Consider the following 21,981-nt stretch of genomic DNA (forward strand, 5'->3'; position numbering starts at 1 on the left):
TCTAAGTACTGAAATTAATCATTCCTATTCTCATCTTTCTATTGCACCCTATACCTTTATGATAGCACTTAGCACTTTCTGCCGTGAATTATAATTATTGGTGTTGTATGTCTGTGCCTCCTACTCAATTATAACCTTTTACTGGGAAAAGAAAATACCTCATTTTTTGTATCCTACTTGCCACCCACACATTGCTTAGTGCATAATGATCACTCAATATATGTTTGTTGAATTTAGTTTTATATACATATATATATATATATATATATATATATATTTTTTTTTTTTTTTTTTTTCTCTGCGGTACGCGGGCCTCTCACTGTTGTGGCCTCTCCCGTTGCGGAGCACAGGCTCCGGACGCGCAGGCTCCGCGGCCATGGCTCACAGGCCCAGCTGCTCCGCGGCATGTGGGATCCTCCTGGACCGGGGCACGAACCCGTGTCCCCTGCATCGGCAGGCGGACTCTCAACCACTGCGCCACCAGGGAAGCCCGATTGAATTTAGTTATCTCTTAAATTATCCATTTTAACTTCTGCCGAGACATTTTCTTTTAATAGACTGGATCCGAGCCAGTTTTCCTAAGGAAATGAAAATGACTTTATAAGCGTGAGCTTATATTTGATGAACCTGACTGCTAGACCCTGAAGCATTGTAAAATACATTTTGAAACTCCATTCAAAGAATTTGTCATGTTCTTTTCTCTTAGATTTCCCCCCCATTCTTGTTACTCTTACTGTTCTGACCCAATTATACTCCTGGCATCTGAAAAGCAACTCTTCGGCAAGAAATGATGATAGAAATCTGTGTTAACAGAGGTTTGAATTTTGCCAATCTCACATAAAAGAGGAAAACAAGTGAATTTATATGTGAAAGTGCTTAGAACAGTGACCAATAAATCTTCAATGTATCTTAATTCCTCTCTACACACTACTTCTCTCCCCAATTCAGTCGTTCAGCAAATATTGAGTATTTGTGGTAGTTGGGACACATCCATCAATCAAACAAACCAAAATACCTGCCACTGTGGAGTTTACATTCAAGTGGAGGGAAATAGACAAAATAAAATAAGCAGCATAAAAGATGGAGGGAAGGGGGAGTGAATATAGACACACATGTATGTTGTTGGAGGTGATGAGTACTAAGGAACAAAAGGTTAAGTAGAACAGGGTATTATGGGCTGGGGATGTGGAGGGGTGTGGACAGGCAGGTTGCAATATTAAACTGAGTGGTAAGAGTAGACCACATTGTGAAAATAAGACCTGAACACAGCTTTGAAGGATCTGCAGGAATTAGTCAAACAGGGCAGGGTATTCTGGGCAGAGAGAACAGCTAGCTCAAAGGCCTGAAGGTGGCCATGCCTGATATTTTTGAGGAACAGCATAGAGGCCAACGTGATTGGAGGGGAATGAGCTAATGGTAGGATTTGAGACAGAGAAGTGAGAGCTGGGTTACAGGAAGCCTTGAAGGACATTTTAAGTACCTTGGCCTTTATTCCTGGTGAAGAGTCATTACAGAGTTCTAAGCAGAGGAGTGACACTATCTGACTTTTATTTTTAAAGGATCTGGATGCTGTGTTGAGAATAGATTGGGGGTGGGTATGGGGAATCAGGGAGACCAGTTAGGAAGTTACTACAGTAATTCAAGTGAGAGATGGTGTCTGGGACCAGGATGATGGCAATGGAATTAGTGAAAAGCGGTCAGCTTCTGGATACATTTTGAAGGTTGAGGCAACAGAATTATCTAACAAACTGGAAGTAGGATGTGAGAGAAAAAGTGGAGTTGGGGGTCACTCCAATGCATATGCCTTAAAAAAAAGTGGCAGGTTGGAGCTGCCACAAATTAAGATGAGAGGGTACTGAATGGGGGGTGAGGTAGTCAGAAGTTCAATTCGGATGTACTAGATTTGAGATGTCTATTAGTCATTTGAGAACTTACCTTTGAACTTCTTGGTTGAAAAAGAGCTTTGAGACTACAGTAAATAGAGTATTTGTCTGTCTAATCAATAATGTGTCTTTACAAATTAAGGGGTTCATTTGTGGAAAGGATTGGATGACTTGCATAGGGCTACACAGCATGACAATTGTTGTCACGAACAGTTGTTCTTTCAAACTTCAACCTAGTCATGGTCAGATTGCATAACCATAGCCATGGTCAGAATCCTCTGGCCTACTGAAGGGAAAATCTGTCAAGGGTAATGATTCCAGTCACCCGAGAAGGGGCTTATGGGAAACCTCCCTTGTAACAAAGACATACAACTAGCACTCATTAAGAGTTTGCATCATGCCAGACACACTGTCCCGTGATCTCACTTAAGGCTCACAGCAGGCCCGTGGGCTAGGTCCTGTAACTTTTTCCCCCATCTTACATAAAAGGAAAAGAAATTACACAGAGATTAAGCAATTTGCTAGTGAGGCGCAGAGCTGGGATTTAAATCCAGCATTCTGACTTCTGAGTCTCAAGTTCTGTACCTTCTCCCTTCTCCCTTCAGCTTAAGTGTTCAAGTCCTATAAAAACGCAGTCAGTGCTCAGAAGGGTAACTTTGAAAGCCGGTCACCATGTCTTTTATGGCAATTGGGGATATGACAACAGGTGTTTTGACAGAGGGAGGAGCAATCACGTGACTACTCGGCACTCAGGGAAGATGGGGGGCTGGGGTTACAGAGAGTGTAAGAGTTAAAGACTTGGGAGGGGGAAGATTAGAACGCCCAGATTTCAAAGACAAGTTTTCCAACTTGATTCTACGAAAGACTAATTATCTGTTGGAGAAGACCTGTTTAAATAAAACCCAGGGAAGGTTTTACAACATTAAGGGATTGTAGTCATACCTCGGATATATTGCAGGTTCAGCTCCACATCATTGCGATAAAGTGAGTCACAAAGTTTTTTGATTTTCCAGTGCATGTAAAAGGTATGTTTATACTATACTGTAGTCTACTGAGTGTGCAGTAGCAGTATGTCTAAAAAAAAATGTACATACCTTAATCAAAAGATTGCTAAAAGATACTAACCATCATCTGAGCCTTCAATGAGTCATAATCTTTTTTGCAATAGTAACATTAAAGTTCACTGATCACAGATCACCATAACAAATATAATTGAAAAGTTTGAAATTGTGAGAATTACCAAAATGTGACACAGAGACACGAAGTGAGCAAATGTTGTTGGAAACATGGTGCCAATATACTTGCTCATCTCAGGGTTGTCTCAGACTTGCAATTTGTAAAGAAAGCAGTATCTGCAAAGCACAATAAAGCGAAGTTCAGTAAAATGAGGTAGGCCTATATTTTAAATTAAATGAAAAATACATATCATGGTGATCTTGTGTATTAAAGAATAATTTGTTTAAACTTGCCTAGAAACAAGAATTTTATACTGCAATTTTATTGATTTATAGTTGATGGAGTGGAGTTTAATTTAAAATGTGCCAATGACTAAACTAAACTCTTTATTGGCACTTACACATGAAGTTAAATTGAGAATTCACTTTTCTTCTTTTTGCAGCTAGCCTTGCTATGACTAGAGAGAACTTCTAGGGATGTCTCTGTCAATAGATTAACTACGGTGACAACCCACAATGTTCACCTTCTTTAGACACTTCAAGTAATTCCAGGAAGCAGGGGCGGTACATGTGGACATCTTTCCTTTTATTAGTACTTGCTCACTTTCAGAGAGGAGACCCTGCCTCTTCAATCCAAACCCACAAGGTATATGACAGTTGATAAAGTCTTTAAATATATTGAGATGGAAAATGGCTGAGACGTTTTGTTTTAGCGTATGCCTTCTGGCATCCTTTATTTTTGAAAACAAAAGCACTACTGTTTGTCAATCACTTTATGTCTTCGGCTTTATTTACGCTCCTTTTGTTGTAAGTTTTTGACATTTTCATGTTCAAGTGATTGAAGAACCTTTATTGCAAGGCATTTGTCTGCCACCTGGTGGTCAGATGGAAAATTGCACTTTCAGGCACTAAAAAACCATGTGTGTATCTCTGAATCACGTTAAAAAATAATAATAATATTTCAAATTGGCATTCAGAAGTCCATTCATTGTCTTTCATTTTATCAGTAGGTGTGTCCTGCATTAGGTTAAATCATTGTTTTCTTAATTTCGCTGAGGCTTCAAATATCCCTTTCATTATAATATCCTAACATTTATACAGAGAAATTTTTATTTGCTTCATTTCAAGTGTACAGAGCTATAGTCTGGGATATCAGTTATTAAGGAGCAAAAAAGGAGAAAAGCAAGATTAAGGGTCATTCCTAGAATTGGGAGGGAGACTGGCGTTTCACAAGATGCTTCTGAATTGCTGGAATGGTAGGTAAGACCTAGGCTTTTCTCTGGTTTGTCTTCTTTATAACACATACACACACATGAAGAAGATAGGCTTTTCTTGGCAGTGATTATTCATTTTTTATAATTTTCCATTTTGATATCCAGGCCCAAAGTGGTGTGGCAACTGTTCAGTCTAACTCAGTACCCCTAGAAAGACAAATGCATCAGCTTCTTTTCTCTAGGTTTTCTCTCCTATAAGTTAAGTCCCCAAATCCCCTAAAACATATGCACACCCAACAGGAGGTAGGTTTACCTACCCATCTGCAAGTAACTCTGAAAATCCGTAAGCAGAAGCAGGATGACTGTGACACTAATGAGGCTTAAAGCTTGGGGCTCCTCACTTGCAGCAGCCAGCCCTGCGAGAGGCCCGAGCAAATGTTTTCACATAATCATGTGTTCCTATACGATTAGCAAAAAGTAAAGCATTTTAACGTAATCCGTCAAAACCATTTTTCACTGACTGGCACTTCTTTATATTTCCCCTACAGTGGCCTTGGGCATTTTAGGTTTGGGACAAGGGCACGATGAGTTGCGGATACTCCATTTTAATTGTAATTTATAAAGCCAGTTTGGAATGTTTCAATAAAACAAGGGAGAAATTATAAACTCTTGATGTGGATATATATGGATATTATTGTACCACTTTAAAATGTATTTAATAATGAACTGAGAGGACATATAAATTCACATGAGTGAAACATGAAAAGAAAAGGTCACAAAAATGAGTGATTGGGACTTCCCTGCTGGTGCAGTGGTTAAGAATCTACCTGCCAATGCAGGGGACACGGGTTCGATCCGTGGTCCAGGAAGATCCCACATGCCACGGGGCAACTAAGCCCGTGCGCCACAACTACTGATCCTGTGCTCTAGAGCCCGTGAGCCACAACTACTGAGCCCATGCACTACAACTACTGAAGCCCACGCACTCTAGGGCCTGCATGCCACAACTACTGAGCCCGCATGCTGCAACTACTGAAGGCTGTGCACCTAGAGCCCGTGCTCCGCAATAAGAGAAGCCACCACAATGAGAAGCCAGCACACTGCAGTGAAGAGTAGTCCCCGCTCACCACAACTAGAGAAAGCCTGCATGCAGCAACATGGCCAAAACAAAAATTAAAAAATGAATAAATAAATAAATAAAATAAAAACTATGACCAAAAAAAAAAGAAAGAAAAAAAATGAGTGATAAAATCGATACAAATTAATCTGATATTGAGGAGTGAATTACAACAAAACAACAAATCAGATCATATCCAAAATAGTATTTTATTAAGAGGTAAAGATAAGCTTGAATAAAAGTAATAAGTAGGCTCTTGGCTTGATAATCCATTCAAAAGGAAGTATTCTATATGAACAGAGTGGGAAAAGATAAACTGCTTGCCAATTTGGTAAGAAATACTGAGAGAAAAAGAAAACTTTAAAAACTCTCAATGCACTACCACTATAGTGAGGACATCAGTAACAAAGTGTTTAGAGAGTATTGCCCTAAAATAAATAGACTGCCAGATATTTCTCCAGCAACAATGAGTTTATTCGGGATCAGCAGAGAATTGCAACTCAGGGTCTGCAACCATGGTGAGCCACTTGAAGTCCCTGAGTAACAAGGGAAGGAGAACACCTTTATAGAGGGAAAAGCGAAGTTGGGAGGGTTGTGGAAAACAGAAGCCATGGCTTTTCACTGGCCAAGTCCCTGCCAGGGAAGGAGAGGAGTCTTTCTTCTTCTAGATGGGCTCTGCTATCCTCATAGAGCATGAGAGCTCCCTGTTCTGGTCTCCAGACTCTATTTAATGGAGGTTTCTCGTTATTAATTTTTTACAGGAGTACTGTCAATTCAAATAGAATTAATATTAAGATAAATCATGAGCAAAAACTGTCCTGAGACTTTATGACTTATATATGACAGAAGGTTTTCCAAATTTAACCATAGTCCTAAAAAATTAATTTTATGTTCCAAATATCAAGTCATGAAGTTTTAAGAAACTCTACCAAAAACAAAAAACAACAAAAAAATAACAACAAAGTCTAATCAACCAGTTTAGAGGAGACTGCTAAATGATCTTTCTATTTTTTCCATGGAAAATATTATTAAGTCAATGTTGTATCAAGAGACAATTCATAGGGACTTCCCTGGGGGCACAGAATCCACCTGCCAATGCAGGGGACACGGGTTTGAGCCCTGGTCTGGGAAGATCCCACATGCCAGGAAGATCCCACATGCCACGGAGCAACTAAGCCCATGCACCACAATTACTTAGCCTGTGTGCCACAACTACTGAAGCCCACATGCCTAAAGCCTGTGCTCCGCAACAAGAGAAGCCACTGCAATGAGAAGTCCACGCACTGCAACCAAGAGTAGCCTCCACTCACCCCGCAACTAGAGAAAGCCCACGTGCAGCAACGAAGACCCAACGCAGTCAACAATAAATAAATAATTTTACAAAAAAGAGAGAATTCATAGACAGCAAAAAAAAAAAAAAAAACCCGAAGAAAAAGAACAAAAGAACGAGAAAGGGAAAGTTAGAAATTATGTAACATCTGGATTTTGTGGAATTTGTCAAGTTGTGAAAATTTATAATTTCTTGTGATTTCTTTCTCACTCTAAATAAATATGCAGTTTCACCTAATTTATATTTGCAACTTTTCTTTAAAAGCTTCATTTTCCACCTCTCCTCAGTATAAACTTCAGGTCCCTCAAAAGCAGAATTTACCCCTATACACACCTTCACTGTAACTGTTACCAATCATGGGTCCCTTCTCAATTCTTATAAACCAAGGTCTCTCTCTCTCTCACACACACACACACACACACACACTCAATTGTGATTTAATTTCCTCTAAGAATAAAGACTTGGGGGCTTCCATCGCTAATTATTAGAGAAATGCAAATCAAAACTACAATGAGGGGCTTCCCTGGTGGCGCAGTGGTTGAGAGTCCGCCTGCCGATGCAGAGGACACGGGTTCGTGCCCCAGTCCGGGAAGATCCCACATGCCACGGAGTGGCTGGGCCGGTGAGCCATGGCCGCTGCGCCTGCGCTTCCGGAGCCTATGCTCCGCAACAGGAGAGGCCACAACGGTGAGAGGCCTGCGTACCACCAAAAAAAAAAAAAAAAAAAACAACAAAAAACAAAACTACAATAAGGTACCACCTAATACCAGTCAGAATGGCCATCATCAAAAAGTCTACAAATAACAAATGCTGGAGAGGATGTGGAGAAAAGGGAACCCTCTTACACTGTTGGTGGGAATGTAAATTGGTGCAGCCACTATGGAGAACAGTACGGAGGTTCCTTAAAAAACTAGAGTTGCCATATGATCCAGCAATCCCACTCCTGGGCATATATCCCAAAAAGATGAAAACTCTAATTCAAAATGATACATGCACCCCAATGTTCACAGCAACACTATTTACAATAGCTGAGACATGGAAGCAACCTAAATTTCCATCAACAGAGGGATGGATAAAGCAGATGTGGTATATATATACAACAGAATATTATTCAGCCATAAAAAAGAACCAAATAATGCCACTTGCAGCAACATGGATGAACCTAGGGATTATGACACTAAGTGAAGTAAGTCAAAGACAAGTATCATATGATATCACTTATATGTGGAATCTAAAAAAAATGATACAAATTTACTTAATGAACTTATTTACAAAACAGAAATAGACTCACAGACATAGAAAACAAACTTACGGTTACCAAAGCAGAAAGGGGAGGGAGGGATAAATTGGGAATTTGGGATTAACAGATACATACTACTATATATACAATTTTGCTGTACACCTGAAGCATTGTAAAAAACTGTACTTCAATTTTTAAAAACTGGTTAAAAAAAAGACCCAGAGGCTTTCCAAAAGTCATTTCATTAACATAACGTAAGACGCCTTTATTGTTCTCAACACAGGAAGTACCAAAGGTTTTAGGAGCTTTCTGTCACAAAGGGGGTCAAAGACCAAATACAGTCTCCCCTCTGTATTCAATGGGGATTGGTTCCAGGACCCTCAGGGATACCAAAACCCAAGGATGCTCGAGTCTCTTATATAAAACGGTATAGTATTTGCACATAAACTATGCAGCACATCCTTCTGTATACTTCAGATCATCTATAGATTACTTTTAATACCTACTACAATGCAGATGTTATGGAAATAGTTGAAAATAAAATGTAAATGCTAGGTAAACAGTTGCAGGCATGTGGCAAACTTAAGTGTTGCTTTTTGGAACTTTCTGGAATTATTTTTCCCAATATTTTCTATCTGAAGTTGGCCGAATCCTTGGATGCAGACCTGGAGGATATGGAGGGCTGACTGTAAGAATCATGAGATTGGAAATATACAAAGTGCAGTGAATATTCAATTTACAAATCCCCTCAGTTTATGGCACACAGCCACACAACCTTGCACAAGGTTAGTCACGCAAAGAAGAAAGAGAAAAAGAGGTAACGAACCACTCTGAAGAGGGATCCAGGAAGCAGCGTCTCAGCATGAGAGGTGGTCTCCAGTCCAGCAACTGGACTTGCGCTCATCCCGAAGTTGCCTTCTGTTCTGACAGAGCCTGCGGCAGCATCCCTCTGGAACAGCTCGCAACAGCTTAAAGTCTGGTCAAGTCCCTCATGGTCTCTTAAGGAGGCTGCTATTAGGGTGTAACAATTATGCCCCAAGGGGTCTTGCCTCTATGAGATCTCCTGTTTCAGTGAAGTCTTTTCACGGACGTTACCAAACAAATTTCTTGTCTAAAGCAACGCTCTAAGACACTCGCAGTCCTATATTGGACGTTTTGAAACTAATAATGGCAGTTTACACCGGCCATTGTGATTCCATTTTGAATTACTTAGCTTAAATCCTATGAGTTTCACACACGATGAGTAGAAATCATAACGCAAAAGAAATCACATCGTAATCGTCTATTGTAACAGCAGAACCAGACCCAAACCGGCCTGGTCCTGTTTCTAACAAGATACTGAGTTGTTTTTCAGAGACAACAGAACAAAACTGCAAGTCATGCAGCCGGAGCACGCTCGGAGGAAAAAATTTTGACCTCACACACTACCCGGAACCAAAATTTCAGGAGCCAAAGAGCCAGGACATGACCGGACCCTGAAGGCAAGAACACTTTCAGAAGTGAAGGGTCCATACTTCCGGAAGATGTGCCGCTGAAGCCTCTTTACCGCATCTTGCCATAAATGGCCAAGTTCCAAAGCCCTGCAATCGAAACGTGCCCCGCCCGTGCTTCCGCATACCAGCCCTCCCCCACAACGCATAAAAAGCTTGACCTCATCCCAGATTGGGGGAAGACGGATTTGAGCCTCGCCTCCTTTCTCCTTGCCGGTCGACCTCTCAAAAAGCAGTGCCATAGTACTGGCTTCTGTGATCTCTGACAGTGAGCCCTTTATTCAGTCACACTGTTACCTGATTGGTTAAATTTTGAAGCAAGTCCTTTGCTAGAATTGGACTTTGATTCAAAGGTAAGGACTCACAAAAGGATAAAATAAGTTTAAAATTAGAGTGTAACAGAATTGTGATAGGATTTTTTTGTTTGTTTCTAACCGTTTTCTTTTTCAGAATCTCTATACCTTGTGGGTTTTTTGTTTGTTTCTAACCTGTTACTTTTTCAGCAACGTTTACTTCAATTTCCCCCTTGCAATATCATGGACAGATTCCACAACTTTCTGGTAGCTTATTTTATTGAAATTAAACCCAATTCTATTTAAAACTGCAATTTTTATGTTTGATACACAGTCCTTCTCCAGAGTATACCTAAGCTGTGCTGTTCAAAGTGTGGTTGACAGACTCTTTTTGGTCCATGAGGTTTGCTACTGGTAAGAGGCAAAGTAAGTGAGAATAAGCATTTAGCAGCTTGTGGAGTAACTTGACATTGATGTAACATCCAAGTCCATCCAAGCCCTTCCTCTAAGGTCTACACTCCATCACATGGATACAGTGCCACTGCTGAGGCCCTTATCTGTGAATCCTGAAGGCCACAGGGAATTGGAATGAAGTGGAGATTTGTCCCCATCTTCTTCCCAGGCACCACATTCCCTTCAAGCCCTGCTGGCACAAACCCTGAAGGGGGTCCCCCTAACTTCCATCTCTTTGTTCATGTATGTCCCCACACCCCACATGTCAAAGCTCTCCTAAGAACCCTCTCATGGCACTCAGCTGTAGAAGCAATGGCAACATCAGGGAACAATAGATCTCTGCAGCTCAGTAGCCATTCATCTGCGGAGTGAGGTTCTAGTAACTTTTTTCTTTTTTATTTAATTAATTAATTAATTGATTTGCAGGGGCTGTGTTGGGTCTTTGTTGCTGTGCACGGGCTTTCTCTAGTTGCAGTGAGTGGGAGCTACTCTTTGTTGCGGTGCGAGGGCTTCTCATTGCGATGGCTTCTCTTGTTGCAGAGCACAGGCTCTAGGCATGCAGGCTTCAGTAGTTGTGGCTCGCAGGCTCAGTAGTTGTGGCTTGTGGGCTTCAGTAGTTGTGGCCCACGGGCTCTAGAGTGCAGGCTCAGTAGTTGTGGCGCACGGGCTTAGTTGCTCCGTGGCATATGGGATCTTCCCGGACCGGGGCTCAAACCCGTGTCCCCTGTGTTGGCAGGCAGATTCTTAACCACTGTGCCACCAGGGAAGCCCCTAGTGACTTTTTTTCTTACAGTCACCTCTACTCTTTATGAGAGAATGTCTTGAAGCTCCCCTCTCTCACATGGCTTAGCCTGGTTGGGAGTGGAGGTGGAGATTGAAAGCTTTCTCTCCGAAAACTGCATTCACTCTCTCTCTCTCTCTCTCTCTCTCTCTCTCTCTCTGTTGCTGTGGTGTTTGGTGGTATGAGAGAGGTTGAAGTTAGTGGGGCTAATTCAACTACCTCTTAGAAAGTCCAAGGCTTTCTTTAGATTATAGGCACATATGATAAATTCTGATTTCAGCTTCAGGCCTTAGCCATAGTTCTGAACAATAGAAAAACAAATTCTCTCAACATCCTGTTATATCTGCCTCAGTGGATTACATTCTGTTTGAGAGGAAAAGGTTGAAACCACCTGTGATGGTTAATCTTATGTGTCAACTTGACTCGGCTAAGAGATGCCCAGAGACCTGGTAAAATGTTTCTGGGTGTGTCTATGAGGGTGTTTCTGGAAGGGATTAGCATTTGAATCAGTAGACTGAGTAAACGTCACTCTCACCCGTGCAGGTGGGTAGTCATCCAATCCATTAAGGGCCAGAAATAGAACAAAAAGGCAGAGGAAAGGTGAAATTACTCTTTGCTTCAGTTGGGACATCCATCTTCTCCTGCCCTCTGATATAGACGCTCCTGGTTCCAGTTGGCAGGTGGCGGATCATGGGACTTCTCAGCCTCCATAGTCACAGGAGCCAATTCCCATAATAAATCTCCTCTTACATACATCTATCTGTTTATCCTTTTGGTTCTGTTTCTCTGGAGAACCCCAACTAACACATCATCCTATTAGCTGTCGCCTTCTACATGGGCAGCTGGGAACCCAAGCAGCAACTATGCAGAGTAGTCTGACTTCTGAGGAGGGACAGCAACCCAGAGTTCAGGGAATTCCTGACTTTGGACTCAGTTGTTTCCTTTTCTAATAGTAAGCCACATCTAGACTTCCATATGCAGGTAGTCTATTTCTCTGAAATAAAAGATGTTGCAGGAATTAAAATGTGTTAATATATGTGAGGCTCTTAGAACAGTGCTTGGAACATGGTAAGCACTTAATAAATGTTAACTGTTAACTATAACTTTGCCTACTGAGGATTCTTTACCAATCATCTTATTTCAGTAAAAGTACTCTTGTGGACTGATTGCAAAAATGGCTGTTTTCTGTCTCTCTGTGTATGCGTGCCCTTTGCAATGAACTTCTCCCTTCAAAACATACAGACTTGGGCTTCTCTGGTGGTGCAGCGGTTGGGAGTCCGCCTGCCGATGCAGGGGACATGGGTTCGTGCCCCGGTCCGGGAAGATCCCACATGCCGTGGAGCGGCTGGGCCCGTGAGCCATGGTCGCTGAGCCTGCACGTCCGGAGCCTGTGCTCTGCAACAGGAGAGGCCACAACAGTGAGAGGCCCGCGTACCACAAAAAAAAAACAACCCCAAATCATAGAGACTTCACCCCCAGTCCTTGAATCTGGGCTGGCCTTGTGAGTTGCTTTGGTCAATAGAATGTGGTGGAGGTGACATTGTGTCGGTTTAACTCTCAAAAGGCTTTGTGGACTTTTGCTCTCTCTTGAATTCTTTCCCTTTGCCATGGGAACAAGCCCAAACGATCCTGCTGGAGGATAGGACACCATGTGGAGGATCGCTGAGGCACCTCAGTTGGGAGTCAGCCAACCAAGAAGCTGAGCTGCTGAGCTGATTCAGGGCGATTGATTATGGACACTTGGGGAAGCCCAGGCGGCCAAACCCACAAGGACTTCCTGTCTGAGCCCAGCCTAAATTGATGAGCTTCAGAATTAAGAACTGATACATGATTCTTGTTTTAAGCCAAGATTTGGGGTAATGCTCCTCCTCTAGTCAATGTCTATCTCAAAGCTATTCCAGACTCCTTCCATACCTACCAAATCCCACTCAGATTTTACCACCCATTTCAACTGGTATCTCTTCTAAGAAGATTTTTCTAGTTTCTCTGTATTGTGTTATCTCACCTGTAATTGACCCCCTTTTTGATATCTGTGTCCATTTTGTGGTTCTTTTCCTAGCTTGCCTTGAGTAGAACTATTAGTGTGTTACTCTTTTTTGGCTTCCCTGCAGCTAACAAATGATACTCAGTAGACATGAGGTTGTGACCAGGGCTAGCCAATCATGCCACCTTTTTCCATAGTGATTTGCCTCAGGTGGTGAGCACCAGAGCCAAGCAGGGCCATTCAGAGACTGCCTGTACGATATAGACTCTGAGAATAAGAGTCTAGTTTTCTTTTTAGACTAAGAGCTATAAGGATATATGCCTGGTACTGCAAGGACTAAGGGAGAAACAGACAAGGGAGAGAAACTGACTAGCAGGGAGAACAAGGGCCACAGACAAAAAGAGGAAAGACAAGTAGAGCTGAGAAAGAGAGAGGAGGTGAGAATTCTATCAACACTGAGATCCCAGATCTGGCCTGCTTTGGCGATAGTGAATTCTCTTTTTCACTCAAGCTCTATTGTCTTATTTTTGTTACTTGCAACAAAATGGAATCCTCCCAGTCATCCTGTGAGTTGAAGAAGGTCAATAAGAACCATCATCCTAGGGCTTTATCATTTCTAGGTAGGTAGACAACATCTTGTTTTGTCTACATTGGGGCACTTCTGAGAGTTGAAGGGGGTGCTGTAATTATTCTGAGAAAACAGGTGTTAGCTAAGACTGTCCCTGGGTTTCCTAGAAAAAACAAATGAGCCTGGATCTGCAAAGCTGAGGAGCAGATACTAGAAACTTGTGTTACAAAAAATTCAGGTATAGACCATTTATGGGTCTCCTTCTATAGCAGCCAGTCAGCCTCTCACTCTTATAGCCCTTTTAGATACAACAATGCATTTAATGAACAGAAGCCCATAGGAAGCACGATTTATTAGACAGGTAGCAATTAAACTCTCTGAAACTATGTTGCATTCATGTGGGATATTTCTTGAAGTTCTGTTTGTAATCATTCTAACTTAAAGAATGGAAAAAAGTGCATTTCTTTGTCTATGTATGGGAATGTTCCTTTAGGATATTGTGGTTTGTTTTCCTTAGGTTGGGGGGAGGGATTAAATTAATGTCATGTTTAAATTAAACATTGAACATGTTTGTTATATAAATGTCATACTCATAAAACAATGTGTTGGCAACACAAAATAACACAATGTGTGGTTAAGGCTAGTGAAATGTTTTGATTTCAATTAACTTTTATTTTTCCGGGTAAGTTAAGGAGTTGAGACAATAGTAATTACTCTCCCAACCCCCCATTCCGAATGCAGTGGTTTGCGGGGGGAGGGGGAGGTCTAATGAAGAGTAGGTAGTTTTGTGTTCTGTTGGAGAGTAGCCATAGGGAGGACCATTAATACAGGACTGGAGTCCAGTTGAAAGTAGTATTATGGTGCCCATTTTGTTTGTTTGGCTGTTGACTTGCAACCCAGTTTTTTTGTTTGTTTGTTTTTGCGGCACGCAGGCCTCTCACGTTGTGGCCTCTCCCGTTGCGGAGCACAGGCTCCGGACGCGCAGGCTCAGCGGCCATGGCTCACGGGCCCAGGCGCTCCGCGGCATGTGGGATCTTCCCGGACCGGGGCACGAACCCGTATCCCCTGCATCGGCAGGCGGACTCTCAACCACTGCGCCACCAGGGAAGCCCGAAAACCAGTTTTATCCATCATCATTTCTCCCGCGGAATAAGTAACCAAATATGTGGGGATAAACCAGCAGTAAATCAGTGTGTGTGTGGAGGGGGTGGTGGTGGTGATGGTCATCCAAAAAGTTTACATCGACCTCCACATTCATCCTGAGAATAAAAATCAGATCAGAAAAACCTAGGAAATAAGTGATAAGGATTACCACTTTTATCGTTACTTTTTTTTTTTTAAATCAAAATACTCAATAATTAAGGCTTTATTCTCTTTAAAAGTATCTGGTGTTGAGTTCTCAATTCAGATGAACTTCGCTGGTGAGGTACTAAGAACTGAGACCCCCAAAATAATCCGGAAGCCATTCTGTGAAGTTGACAAGTGAAAGGTAATTCCTTTTATGAAATATTAAGCACCCACGCCATATGTAATTACTAATTGCAGGAGAAATCAAGATGATAAAGACACAAATGGGTATACTACAAGACAAGCTAAGAAAAGAGCTAAGGAGGGGTACAGATACCACAGTGGGATTTGATGATGGTTAATATCAGGCCTGGAAAAATTAGAAAAAGCTTCTTGGAAGAAGGACCATCTGAAATGGGCCTTAAAAGTTGAGGATTTTTTTTTTTCAGGAGAAGGAGAGAGGCATTTCAGAAATAATCAAAAACCCAGGGGAAGAAAAGTTTAGGAGTTTCCAGGAATAGGTAGTGGTCAACTTGGATGGCAAGATAGAGCACGGCTGAAAAAGCAGTGCTATCTAGTCCGGAAATCCACATCTCAAACCATACTTGTGTCTAATGTTAGGATGTTAGCATAACCCCGCACATTCACACACACACACACCACCCCAAACAAATATCTTGGAATTGGTGCATCATAATCTGATACAGTCCTGTATCTTCACCACAGAACACTGCTAGTCTCTCACTGCATTTCATTTCATCTAGAAGAAAAACTTGTGATATTTTTCAGTGTCATGGAACCCCGTGACTTCTATTTCACAGTCCATGTACCAGATTTCGGTACCATCACATTTCATGTTCTGTGTTTTGCCCTTGTAGATGGAGGGGTGGCACTATAGTGTTCTTCTCCAACATCATGTTAGTGTTTTGGTTCAGAGTCTTGACTAGAAATCTTAATTTTTTTTGATGAGGGACCCCTTGGAGAATTTTGAGCAAAGGAATAGCTACAGGGGGAGTTATCAAGCATCAATATGTAGGCAAATTTATATGGGTAGACACAGTAATTGGGAAAACAGTTAAAAGCTCACAGAAGTCCTAGTAAAAAGTACTAAATTTCTGTTCATAGGTAGGAATATTGAAAATGGATAAGATAGTTGCAAGAGACTTTGTCAAAGTAGAATGTAAGAATTGATGTGAATGGCAAATGAGAAAGCTCAGTAGATTTGTACAGAGAACGGTAATATCATTAGTAAAAATAAAAGTGTCAAAAGGGAAGTAGAAGTTAAGTATCGTTTTGGACAAAAGGCTTATGAGTTTACTGTTGTATTACGTGTAAAGCTAAACTTTCCAAAATATTATTTGAAGGAGCTAATTAGCTGGTAGTAGGAAAGAATGATGAGGTAATATAGTTTTCTTAAGAATACTCCTTGCTTCCACAAATATGAACCAGCATTTAAGTTGCATCATATGCCCATTTAGCTGGGAGGGGCCAGAGGGAGAATAAATTTAAATAATGAGTATGATTCCTCTTTCTCAATTTTTGCCTTTCATATTGGTTTTAGAACCTAACCCCTCAATAGCATGACCTCACTGTATGATCTGGAATGGAGAAACACAAGGAACTTAATTCATTTTACTTAATAAATCCAAATATTCAGGTGCCTTCAGCATCTAAAAGTTCCTCTATATTCATGCTTTAAAAGAACTTAAATTTGAGAATGAAGACAATAATTCCAGTCTGGTATCTAATACTTTTACTTCCCAGCAGCATATTACCACTTTGGTCAGGTTGAACCACTGCACAATTTTGCAGCTCTTTCAGAAAAATAATGAAAACAATTAGAAAGACAAGATCACATGCAATGGTGAGAAAATAGTACTATGGCCCAATCTTTCCCCATAAATGTGGAATATCCTCGATTCATCTCCCCATTGTATATTTATCATAAGCCCTTACAGCAAGGGATTTTGTTCTTTCAGTTTTTTTGTTTTTTTGTTTTTTTTGTAGCACCAAATAGACACAGTGGCTAACAATAAGTAATTCTCAAAAGTCATTGCAATAGTTATCACATGTCAGAAATTTTCTGGATCTGTACTTTTATCCATTTCCCTGGCTTGAAGTGTTCTTCATGAGAGTAAGCTGCAACTTAAGATTGCGTTCTCACTCTGTTTCTGCCACTGATGTGGTTTGTTGATCATAATACTTTACTAATATCTTTTTATATACTACTTTACAATTTCAAAGAACTTTTATATACAGTGACCCATTTATGTTACTGACATTTATTTTAATGTAATGGTGTCCCCCAAGCCACAGATAACGCTTAGACACATGAGCTTTTGTGTTATACTGTGTGGGTTCAAATCCCAGTTCCATCTGCTAACTGTGTGACCTTGGACAGGTCACATATCTGTGCTTCAGTTTTCTTGTCTATAAAATGGAACATACTAAATAGAGTTGTTGAAGGGATTCAATGATATAGTCTATGAATGTACTGAGCATAGTAGTAAGAGCTAAATAAGTGTTAGTTACGAATAAATTATTACCTACCTCACTGGTAGGAGTAAGAGCTAAATAAGTGTTAGTTATGAATAAATTATTACCTACTTCACTGGGGTATAACTATGATGTTTGGGTACACTGAGCAGCATTTTTGAGTGGTGTGTTTAGAAAAGCAAGTTCACATAAATATGTGCAGAGTCTTTCATGATCTCCATGGAGTAAGGGATTTCATTTCTTCTATTAGCTGTGAAGAAGGATCCATTAGACAGTAACCCTAGTTATTGCTAGAGCAAGTGTTGAGGAGCCCCTCACAGCAAACTCCATGGGGGTGCCGCATCTGCCTTGTTTGCCATTGTATTTCCGAAACGTAGCATATGCTAGGTATACAATAAGTATTTGTTAGATGAATAAACACATGGAAAAGTCTTAATTGCTATGTGATTAATCTTTAGCTCAGGTACATTCTAAGAGTCAAATAAGAAAGGAGAAGTGATCTTTTGAAAGCAGGAAAAGATTTAGAGATGGTGTCTCCAATTACAATGAAAGCCTTAGAGAAAAGTGGTTAATATATATTGAAGGACATATTAATAATATGCTTGATGATATGAATTTTCTTTTTTAAAAATGAAAATATTTTACAAAATTTATAAATGGAGTTCCATGTTTGGATCATCCTTGTCACATAACTCAGGGACCTTTCATAAATAGCTAGAAAGGTTGAGTTTTATTCATTGTAAAAACTCTGAATCCGCAAACATTCCTATCTAAGTGTTCTCAAACCCTTGAAGCCTTTGAAGTAATTGATTCCAAATTCATGTATCTAAAAAGTATTTATAAGAGTCAATTCTGATTCTAATGTAATTCAGAAATTATAATGCCAATCAGGATAATATAAATTGGTGAAATTTTTCAAATTATCAGAAGGCAAAATTTATTTTTTTGTCTAATTTCATTCATTTATTTAGTTGTCCATTCATTCAACAAATATTAATTGAGCGCCTCTACTGTGCTGGCATTATCCCAGATGCTAGGGATACAGCAGTCCACAAGGCGGTTATAGCCCTTTCTCAGGGATTTTATGATCTAGAGAGGGATGAGATGGGTAGGACTACCCCATGTTGCAGGAGATTTTGCCTTACGTTGGCCTCCCTGAATCTTCAGAGCATTGATTTCTACTTCATGATGCTGTTAAAGCTGGTCTTACTAACAGGCCGTGTCTGTGTGATAAACACAAACTAGCCAAAAGATGAGAAACTCAAGCATTATTCACACATCCACAAATACCTATAGATGTTAAAAATAATGTAGACAAAGTATTCCAACGTCTCAGAGTCCTATGGGCACAGTTGAGTACAATGAACTGAGATCAGATCAGTTTGATTTGTCATGGTTGAAAACTGCATTTGTAAATTGGTATAATCCATCTCCAGCCAAGTTCTTCAGAGACAGCCTTGAATTCTTAAAAAGCTCCTGAATGACAGATTTTGTATTAAGATCTTAGCATTGTCTTAAAAGATAGTCGTAGTTCACATAACTAGAGAATTCCCTATTGATTACATGATTGAGGAAGCACAAAATCTGTTATTCTTTCCAAAGTCAATTGTAATTTAAGCTCATTATCTCCCTGTGGAGGTTCTATTTCAAATGGCAACAGAATCAAAATGTAAATGCCTCAGTGAAAAGGTTTAAGGATTCTTTTACTGAACTATGCTGTGTATTTTGCCTTCAAAATCACAGCAGGAAAGAGTTTAGAAAAATCTGGCCACCAATTAGGTCAAGGGAAAGAATTAAAATTCAGCAGGATCACTGATGAATAGTCACAACAGATTTTTCCCCAACTTTTAATATCTCATTTGTTTACCATAAAGCTTCATGTAAGAGCAACATGATATATCTTTATTTTAATATGATTTTTGACTTGTCAGTGGCTCTAATATGATCAGTAATAATAAAAGGCATTAATACAAGTTGTGGTAACTTTCTTCCTTTTCCCTCTGGCTTCAGTGAACCTTTAGACAACCACAAGCAGCCTCTCTAAGTCTACTGGCTACTTTTGACGAAAGTAGCTACTTTTGACGAAGACTTTAGGGGAAGGCTTACATTTCAACAACTAGATTTTACTGAAGAAAACTGGTCATCTGACTGGTCATTTGTAAACAGGACTAGTGTGACATGTAATCTGTCCTTAGATGCCTTAGGTGTGATGGATTGCCCCTTCACTTGGACAAACGACTTGGCATACATTTATTAGCACAAAACATTATGCAAATGAAGCATAAAATACAAAGGTTTCCAGAAAACACAAATGTAAGCTGTCTGCCCATTTGACAGTTGCTTCTGTAACACCATGACAATATTTATATTGACATGAAAACATATGATAACTTAATAGTAACCAACCACTTACGGCTAAACGAAAACATACCTTAAGCTCCAAATTTATACAGTGTACTGAGATGTGTTGAAATGACCATTTCCTCATCACAAGGGTGCAATGATTTCCCTTTATGACAGTCTGTGGTATAGCCTGAATAGCTTGAATATTTTTCTGTTAAATGATAACTAAAATATATGTTTTATTAAATTTTTCTTATAAAAATGGGAACTACCTCTTTCAAACTGAACAATACTCCTGTATTCTTCATTCATTCCCTTAGTCATGCTTACCTCTTTTGTAACCCTATTTTACATAACATTCAGGGTCCTCACCCTTGCTCCACCCCCACCCCAGTTCTCTCTAGTAAAAAATGATACGTGTTCAAGAATGGGAATCTGTTACCACGGCAGGACATTGCTGAAATAGGTGCACCTCCTGGTTTCCTTACTGTTTGTCCTCTGTTGAGTGATGGGCTACGAAGAGTAGGCAGAACTTGGTATTGACAATAACACCACCCGACAGGGCAAAATGAAACATGTGGGGTAGTTCCAATTGGTTTTATTTTCAAGAAAACAGTTCCTAAACTGAGCTTCATAAATTTCTAATTTGAGGGACTATCTGAAATGTGAAATTTATTGTCTCTTGGGGAATCAGTTTCTTCATTTGAGAAAACGGAATATTCAAATATTTGCCTCAAGTTTTAATGATCTCTCTAGAATGTTTCAACTGGACATTTATTCTTTCTTCAGGTACATTTGTGTGGCTAAGGTATTTAAGTGCCCAAATAATTATTGCTTCCTGCTAATTCCATAAAGTAAAATCAGACTTATGTGCCTAGATTCACCATAAGTTAAAAGTTATGATCAGTATAGATGATTTTAACAGATCATTTTATAGTAAATGATACTTTCTGAAAGATATCTCACTATTTACGTACATGAATATGTGTAATGAAGTAGGTATATTTTTACCCTAGAAGCAGCAATATCTTTTCATTCACAATATTAATATCTCTGGTTTCCATATGCCTAATTTTAAGAGGAATAATACTTTTGATCTTATATTGCCAAAAATATCCAGTTTATACTTGGGAAAAATGATCTAGATTTTGTATGACATATATTTGTATATATATATATATGAACATCCATAATTTAGTTTTGTAAAGCCCTAAGCTTTGAAATATCAAACAGACTTCTATGACAGCACATCCGTGTAGGTAAAAAGAGTTTAAATTTCTCCAGTTTATCAATCAAAAATATAAAATTAACAAAAAATATTGAGAGCAGGGTTATATATAAATATCATACGAGGATCAGTTCATGAAGCCGGGTCCTTTGCTAGTATTCTCTTACCAGATTCATAACACTTGGTAAGAAAAGACCTAAGTTTGTAACAAATACACTCTGATAATATATATTTTGTGGAATAAAAGACATTATATTCTGTTAGAATTAATAAGAATAGATACAAGCAAGACTTAAATTAAAAAAAAAAACAAAAAACAGTACTAGAGTTCTCTATCCTTGCTTTTAACTAACTAAAAGTTGAGTTGAAATTGCCCACTCTATTAATGCATAATAGAATTCATGGAAACAGAAAATAAAAAGCCAAATGCTTCTAGAACCTGAATTGAGTATAAATATAGTATAATAACTTGCCATTTTCAAGAGGGGAACAGAGGTTGAATTTGCAATTAACTGGAATTCTAATTCAGACAACTCAGCAATACAGACGTGGAACAGGTCTGGGTGAGGGGCAATGTGTAGGTTTCTTTTAAGTGGCGACAACCTTGAACTGATGCAGTTTGAACTATAGCCTAATGAGGGATTTGTTATTCTCTGGAAAAGCTATAGACCCAAGATTCACTTAACCCTGGCCCTGGTGATTTATCTGAAAGTCATGGACTTTATTCTTCTTATTCTGTTTCAGTCTGCAGACTGGAAAACCTCTCCCTTTACACACTGGGAATTCCCACTGCAGTGAATGGAAGGTCTGTGTGTGTAAAGAGCACGTGAGCAGCGGGGGTTTAGCCCCAGAGAAAGAAGGTGTCGAGTTGCCTTTGTAAAGAATTTATACACCACGTGTTCACAGTTTCTTGACAGGTATAATTATCAATGTTGTCTTTTCCTTTACTATGTGCTGGGATTCTGAAGCACGGTTTCAAACTTGTGACTATTGGGTGTTTGATCAAGTAGCTTCAAGGACCTGAAAGGGGGGGGAAAGAGTGAAGAGAAATCAGTGATTAGTATTCAACTACAATATGCTAAAAATATCAAAGAAGCAT

General features: G+C 39.8%; 1 protein-coding gene across 8 annotated transcripts in view; it reads right to left on the reverse strand.

Moving 5' to 3' along the window:
* LIN7A (lin-7 cell polarity scaffold A) overlaps positions 1-21,981 on the reverse strand; it is a 378,990-nt gene that overhangs the window by 118,330 nt on the left and 238,679 nt on the right. For 7 of the 8 annotated variants that reach the window (XM_027107109.1, XM_027107106.1, XM_027107105.1 and 4 more), the window contains one exon: positions 19,414-21,902. The exons of the other annotated variant lie outside the window; for it this stretch is intronic. The gene's annotated coding sequence lies outside the window, so the exon portion shown is untranslated. Of the gene's footprint in view, positions 1-19,413; positions 21,903-21,981 lie in introns of those variants that run through there. 8 annotated transcript variants of the gene reach the window in all.

The sequence above is a fragment of the Aethalodelphis obliquidens genome, unplaced genomic scaffold (assembly GCF_003676395.1).
Source record: "Aethalodelphis obliquidens isolate GAN/ISIS:26980383/991018 unplaced genomic scaffold, ASM367639v1 scaffold8, whole genome shotgun sequence".
Lineage (NCBI taxonomy): Eukaryota > Metazoa > Chordata > Mammalia > Artiodactyla > Delphinidae > Aethalodelphis > Aethalodelphis obliquidens.